Raw genomic sequence first — 6556 nt, 5'->3', positions numbered from 1 at the left:
ACCAACTTCATAGTAAAATAAACACCCAAAAATAAAAATAAGCATATTAACTGTCGACAGTTAAAGAACCAAAAGCCATGAGAACCAAATTTTAATATTATAATTAAAAAAGTTAGAAACTTTATTAAGTACGTGAAAATGGTCCGAGTTCACAGTAGTAGTAGTATTGGGAAAGATTTCTGTACTGTATCCTTTTAGGCATCATCATAAAAACAGCTTTTATGGATTTAATCAATTTGACCTTAGCAACTTCAGCTATAACGTATTAAGCTCTTTGAACTTGGGGGGAGGGGAAAGCGAGGATGGGAGAGAGACTTTATGATGGGCCACATAAAATTAGTTATCACGCATTGTTTAACATTTGCTCACTTTTCCCCGACTCCACATTTACTATATTGTGGAGCCTCTCCTCATCACGCCCTCATCAAAGCCACCGTAACCTTTTCAATTCTTTGCTGAGCATACTGGGCATTGAATTATATCATACGCATCCTTTAACACTTCCAGTTTTTGCTTCAACCTTGTCGGCATTCATAGGATTTAGACTTTAAGAAATCCTTTGAAATTAGTGCTTTTCACCTATTCTGTAGGCGACTTTAATTTACTGAATATTTTTTACAAATTGAATAGCATTTTTATATATTGTGAACTTGTACTTTACAGAATGTTTTAATTTTAGAGTTACGAAAGTATTATAAGGTTTTATTGTTATACATTTTAGTATATATTTTATGGAGAAAGTCAGCTTCTTGAATATGTATATATTTAGTTTTTGATTAATAGAAGAACATAATTTTACTGTTATTTAAGATATCTAAAATTGATTATACATTTTACTGTTATTCAAGATATATAAAAATGATTATACAATTTTTATTTTATTATATTTCCTGTCGCTTAAGTTAGTTCAGCCCCTTAGAAATGCATAACTATAAAATGCTAATAAACCAATGTTCAGAGTTGTGCTTGTTTAATACTCTTATCTTGTTATTTTATATATATTTATTGGTAGGTTTTCCTTTAAAGTCCTTTATAAAAATACTAACTTCATACATTTATTTCATTTCCTTTTATTTCACTTGACTTTTTATAAAAAGAAGGTTAAGTACGAATTGCCTAACTTTATAACCTTTGTAAAATAGATCGAGCTCTAGTAGTAAAGTTTCTGTAAACTAACTGTTATTGCCTCTTTGTAGTTTAATGGAGAATTTGGTTGCTATCACCTACCATTAATGAGTCAGACTTCTTTTACACATACTACTAACATTTATTGAATGTTATATAATCAGTCGTCATTTTTAAAATTTAGTTATCCATTCTTATTAATATTAAAAGTTATTTTAACTTGTCTTTGTAAATAATTGCTGATATTGTAAAAATAAATATAAATAATAGATAATAATAGAATTTAAATTTATAATTATTACTATTGTGTGATCGCTAAAATTGTATATTTGAACTAAATTGTAATAGATTGCTTAACTATTTTTTACTTTATTCTTTTAAGAGTACAAGAGGGTGAAAACTTTGTTTTGTATAAATTAAAGGCGGTATTAAATGTTTTAAATTTTATATTTCTAATTTTTTCTATCAATTTTTAATTTTTAATTACTTTCTAATAAACTTTAACTATTCTACTTCAATATATTTCCTCTCTTTTTTTTCATTGGACTAAAATATTATTTATATATTATTTTTTTATATTATAATTCTTATAATTTTTTAACTTATACTTAACTCACTTTTTTTATTTTTATGAACACTGTTTTTAATTATTAATCGTTTTCTCTATTTATGGATTTAAATTTAGTGGCCACTATGCTTAGTTCGTCCGTAGAGATCAACAATCTTGTCTACGCTGCCCGTCTGGCTTTGACTACCGGCAATCACACAGATACTACCGTGCAGGTGCTAAACTTAATCTGTTTTTAACGAAAATTATCAACATTTATGTTACCATTGTTTTTATATAATACTTAAATTTTTTGCTCAATATAAGATAAAATATATTATATTTCTACTATCTACTTTTATAATAAATTTAATAAATTTATTATTTTTTATATATCACATATGTACAATATCTTTTATTTTTATAGAAATGAGTTTGTTTGAAATTGTTACTTTTCTTTTACTACTTGTTATTTTTTTATATAAAAATAAAACTTTTGTATTAACAACTCTTATTAAATAATTAACTATTTTTTTTTTACATTTTTTTATTGTCGGTTTTATATTTTATAGAAAACCTTGTATTTTTAAATCTCTTTATTTTTCTCTTACTTGGTTTCGTGTTCATTTTATTGTTGCTTTATACTTTTACGACTTATATCATTTTTTTAATAATAATAAAGTGCTTATCAGTTTTGTAAATAACTTACTCTAAAATTTTTTAATGAACTGGGATTTTGTTTTATAAAACTGCGGCTGTTTCAGTGGTTGGCCATATCATAAGAACTCTCGGTCCGTTTTTATAGCTTGTAAGCGGAGGATTATCTCGATAAAAAAAAGTTTTTATTACTAAATTAATACTTTTTATAAAGTAAAGGGGCTTTTCGTCTTATATTCTTTCCATTAACATAAATACAAGCGTATATTTCTATATTTATTTTTAACAAATTATTATACTATTACCTTAAATTTTTGTTTTATTCTCTTGAAATATATATTATTTTATATAAAGTAAATAATTTTTAAATGATATTGGAATAAATGATTTTAAAATACTTAAAACTTTATATATTTGGATCAAATATCAATATATTATTTTATTGAAAGCTTTTTGAATAATTTAAATATTCTTAATAATTATTAAAGTTTGTTAGGATTTCTTTTTTTTGAGTTTTTTATAAGTTAACTTTCTTAAAAGTTTTTTCACCAGCCATTACAAATACACAAGTCGGCTTTATATATATTAAAATAAACAGTTCAACTGAATTATTTTATTTTTAATTTATATATATACTTTATACGTTCTTTTGCTTTTATAAACTTTTTTATAAGATATTTGTTATTACTATAAACTTATTTTTAAGTTTTTCTATTATCTACAAGTATCCTTCCTATATATATATCTTAAAAGTTTTTTTATAAACTTTTTATATTTATTAATATATTTTTAATAGGAAGCTATTACACTTTTTCAAGGCGCAGAGTGTCTTTCCAATTTCAAATTTGTTTTAAGCAACGTTTTCGATACTTATGTTCAAGTTTTTGCTTGTAATATGCTTATAGAGCATATTAGTAAAAAATACACTACTATAGACCTGGATCTTCGCATCGACTTGAGTATATATTTATTGTTTATTAATAAAAAAATGTTTAATCAATACTTGTTTGTGGTTACGGATAACACTGTTTACTTTATTTCTTATATAATTTTTTTTAAACAATTATTACTTAAAAAAGAAGGTTTTACCTTAAATATTTATTAAAAGTTATAAGAATTTTTTTATTTATCCATAGCTATTTCATTAAATTTTTATATAAGAAGAGCTATAGCACAGTATATATTACTATATCTAGTTTTTTATACAATTTTTAGAAAATTTATGTTACTAACATAAAGTATTTGTATTTTTTTAATCTACGCTATTTTTACAATGCTTATTTCTTATAAAATTTAATACTTATTTTTGTAAAATACTGTTATTTTACAGCATTTCTTGATTATTATTTTTAATAAAAATTTTGTGGATAAAAATCGAGCGCCAGTTACAGTATAGATTTCATATTATTGAATATTATTTTATTTGATAAGTGATATCTTTGTATAAATATATAATTCTTTTAAGAAAAATAACTTGTTTATTTTTTAATATGAACACTTACTTATACTGACTACTTACGGCATATATATATATAATATTATAAATATATGTTTTATAATATTATTTAAAATGATGCGCGTTGTGATATATATATATCCATGTTTTTTTTAAAAAAAGGCGCCATCTGTTAGTATTTATTTTTAATTTTGTCTTGTCTTTATTTATAATTTAAAATTTTTTTTTAGATTATTAACTTTAACAAGGTGAACGCTTTCGGTTATGTATTTTCTAAACAGTAATTACTGATTTAAAAAAAATAGTACTTTTTTTCAGTTTTTTTTATATATTGGAGCTGTTATTCCTTGCGTTGTTCACTCTCAATTTTTATTATTGAAAGGATTTTTATATGAAATATTTACTGTATTCTACAAAAAAAGTGCATTTTTAACATCTATTCTATTGGTAACTACATATTAGTAGCGTGTAGCTTCTTTGATGATTTGCTAACGTTCTTTCCTCTTTTTTAAAGTGCTCGTGTCATAATTTTTTTTTTTTTTATATTATCGTCGTGTTAGCAGTGATGATTGGCGGTTTACTAATTCATATATGTGAAATTTTTTTATGAATAATTTATTAAGAACTTTTTGTTAGCAACTTCCACTTTGAATATGTTTGAAAAAAATTCAAGTAACTTTATTATGTTTAACTTGCAGTTTTTTAACGGATTTTTTAGGACTTTTTCACTATATTTTATTTTTATTTATTAGCTTAGAGATGATGTAAATTTTATGAAAAATAATTAAAACACTGCAAAAAGTTTTTTGTTAGATATACATACTTTAGTGTTTTAATAGAACTTTCTTATATATAACTATCATAAATGTATAAATTTAATATATACTAATTTATATTAATTATAAAAGTAAAAGTTAAATAAAGTTTTATTAACTTTTAGTAAAATATATGAAGAATAAAGATGGAACACTTTATTTTTTTATTAAAATTTAACTCCAAAAAATTAAATATTAGCAACTTGAATAAAAAAAGTTAAATTTCTATTGAGTGTTAAAAAAAAGTATCTAAAGTAATAGCAGGTATTAAATAATATTTAAATATTTTAGGATTTTTACTGATCTTAAAATTTTAAATTATATATAAAATTTATTTATTGAAACTTTTAATTAGCACTGCAAGAAAAATGAATAATCTACGAAAAATTATACCATAAATTAATTATAAGTATATTATAGAAAATATAATATAATTATAATATAAGTTTCTTATTCACTTGAACTAATCATTTTTTTAATAATTATATTATTAATCAAATATTATTATAGAGTAAATTTATATATTCAGACTGTTTATATATTAACATAAATTTTTTATATAAATTTAAAACTTTTTAACAATTTGTTCATATAATAACGAAAATATTAAAGACATTACTATATTCTATTTTTATAAAATCTTTATTTCTCTAACTATAACTGTTTTACTTAAGTTATCCTCATATTTATTTTATTATAAATAATTTTTGATAAGGAAAACTTTTATTTTATATAGATAATTTTATATTGAATTTTATATACTGCAAGACGGACGTATCCCCTTATGTTTTGAAAGTCCTTGTTCAGGCATCTTGTTTATATTCAATATTCACATTATTTTTATTATAAATAAATTGAATTTGTTACTATTACATCTTTTATCAATATTATGTTATGTTATTATGCTTATATATTAGTTTAGCTTCTTTATTTATTAAAAATATATTTTTTATGCAAGGCTCTTGGTTTGCTTACCAAGTTGGGCTGGTTCGACCGAAGAGGAGGAGAATTCATATTTAGGAATGTCCCAGCCGATCTTTTAAAATTTTTTTCTCCGGACGTATACCTTTTTGTTTTTTATATAATTATTTAAAAGATTTATAGGATTTTAAAAGTATACGGTTAAAAAATATATAAACAATTTTTTTTATACTTTGGACTATTTTTACTTTTTTTATTTATATATTTTACTTTTGGAAAATAATAAAGCAGGCATTTGCTTGTTAAGACATAATATTATTGAAACTAAAGATTAAAAGCATTAAAAATTACTATTTTTTAGTTTTCATTTTTTATTTTTTTTAATAATAAAGCAGTTCCTTTGTATATATAATATATCATTAGCCTAATTTCAGTATAAATATCATGTTTAAGATTTTAAAAGATATTTTATTTAAACACAAATGTGAGAATTGTAGTTATTTATTAATAACGTTAATAATAGCGGAACGAAAATATTTAAATATACTTTAACTTTCTTCTATTGCCTGTACTTTTTATAATATCCTGGAACTTTTTTTAGAGTAATACTGAACGGATTTTGGTTGGCTTGAAGGCCCTTTACGCACTGGTGGATCAAGTCGATAATGTAACAGTTTCACTTATTTTTTACTAGTTAAAGTTTTCAAATTACTTCTTGATTTTTTATTATCGCTTCAACAATAATTTTATTTTTTTTGCTAAAATAAAGTTTTATTGGCGTAACATAAAATCTTCTCATTTTTTTATTTCGTACAAATATAATTGTTTTCATTTTTAATGTTAATTTATGTGAAACCTTTCAATAAATATTGATAACTTTTAATACGTAAACTATTTTACTATAACAAAAAGCAATTTTTTTATTAGGAAATTAACAATTAATTTTATCATTATAGAAGCCAAATATTATAATATTAATCATTAGTTCTAGTATTTCTTACTTTCATTGGACACCTTATTCATTATTATATTCAT

At 22.0% G+C, this 6556-nt stretch overlaps 1 long non-coding RNA gene across 1 annotated transcript; it reads left to right on the top strand.

Annotated features, from left to right (window-relative positions):
* The first annotated feature begins 493 nt into the window (after positions 1-493).
* LOC135119942 (uncharacterized) lies at positions 494-3207 on the top strand. The gene is made up of 3 exons (XR_010278442.1): positions 494-586; positions 1811-1908; positions 3126-3207. It is a non-coding gene; the product is annotated as an uncharacterized LOC135119942 (long non-coding RNA).
* The last annotated feature ends 3349 nt before the right edge of the window (positions 3208-6556 follow it).

Source organism: Zophobas morio, unplaced genomic scaffold, assembly GCF_036711695.1.
Source record: "Zophobas morio isolate AGI-343-1 ecotype UQ-CSIRO unplaced genomic scaffold, CSIRO_AGI_Zmor_V1 ptg000322l, whole genome shotgun sequence".
NCBI lineage: Eukaryota > Metazoa > Arthropoda > Insecta > Coleoptera > Tenebrionidae > Zophobas > Zophobas morio.
Note: the sequence above shows the minus strand (reverse complement) of the source record. Positions and strands in the feature narration are given on the sequence as shown.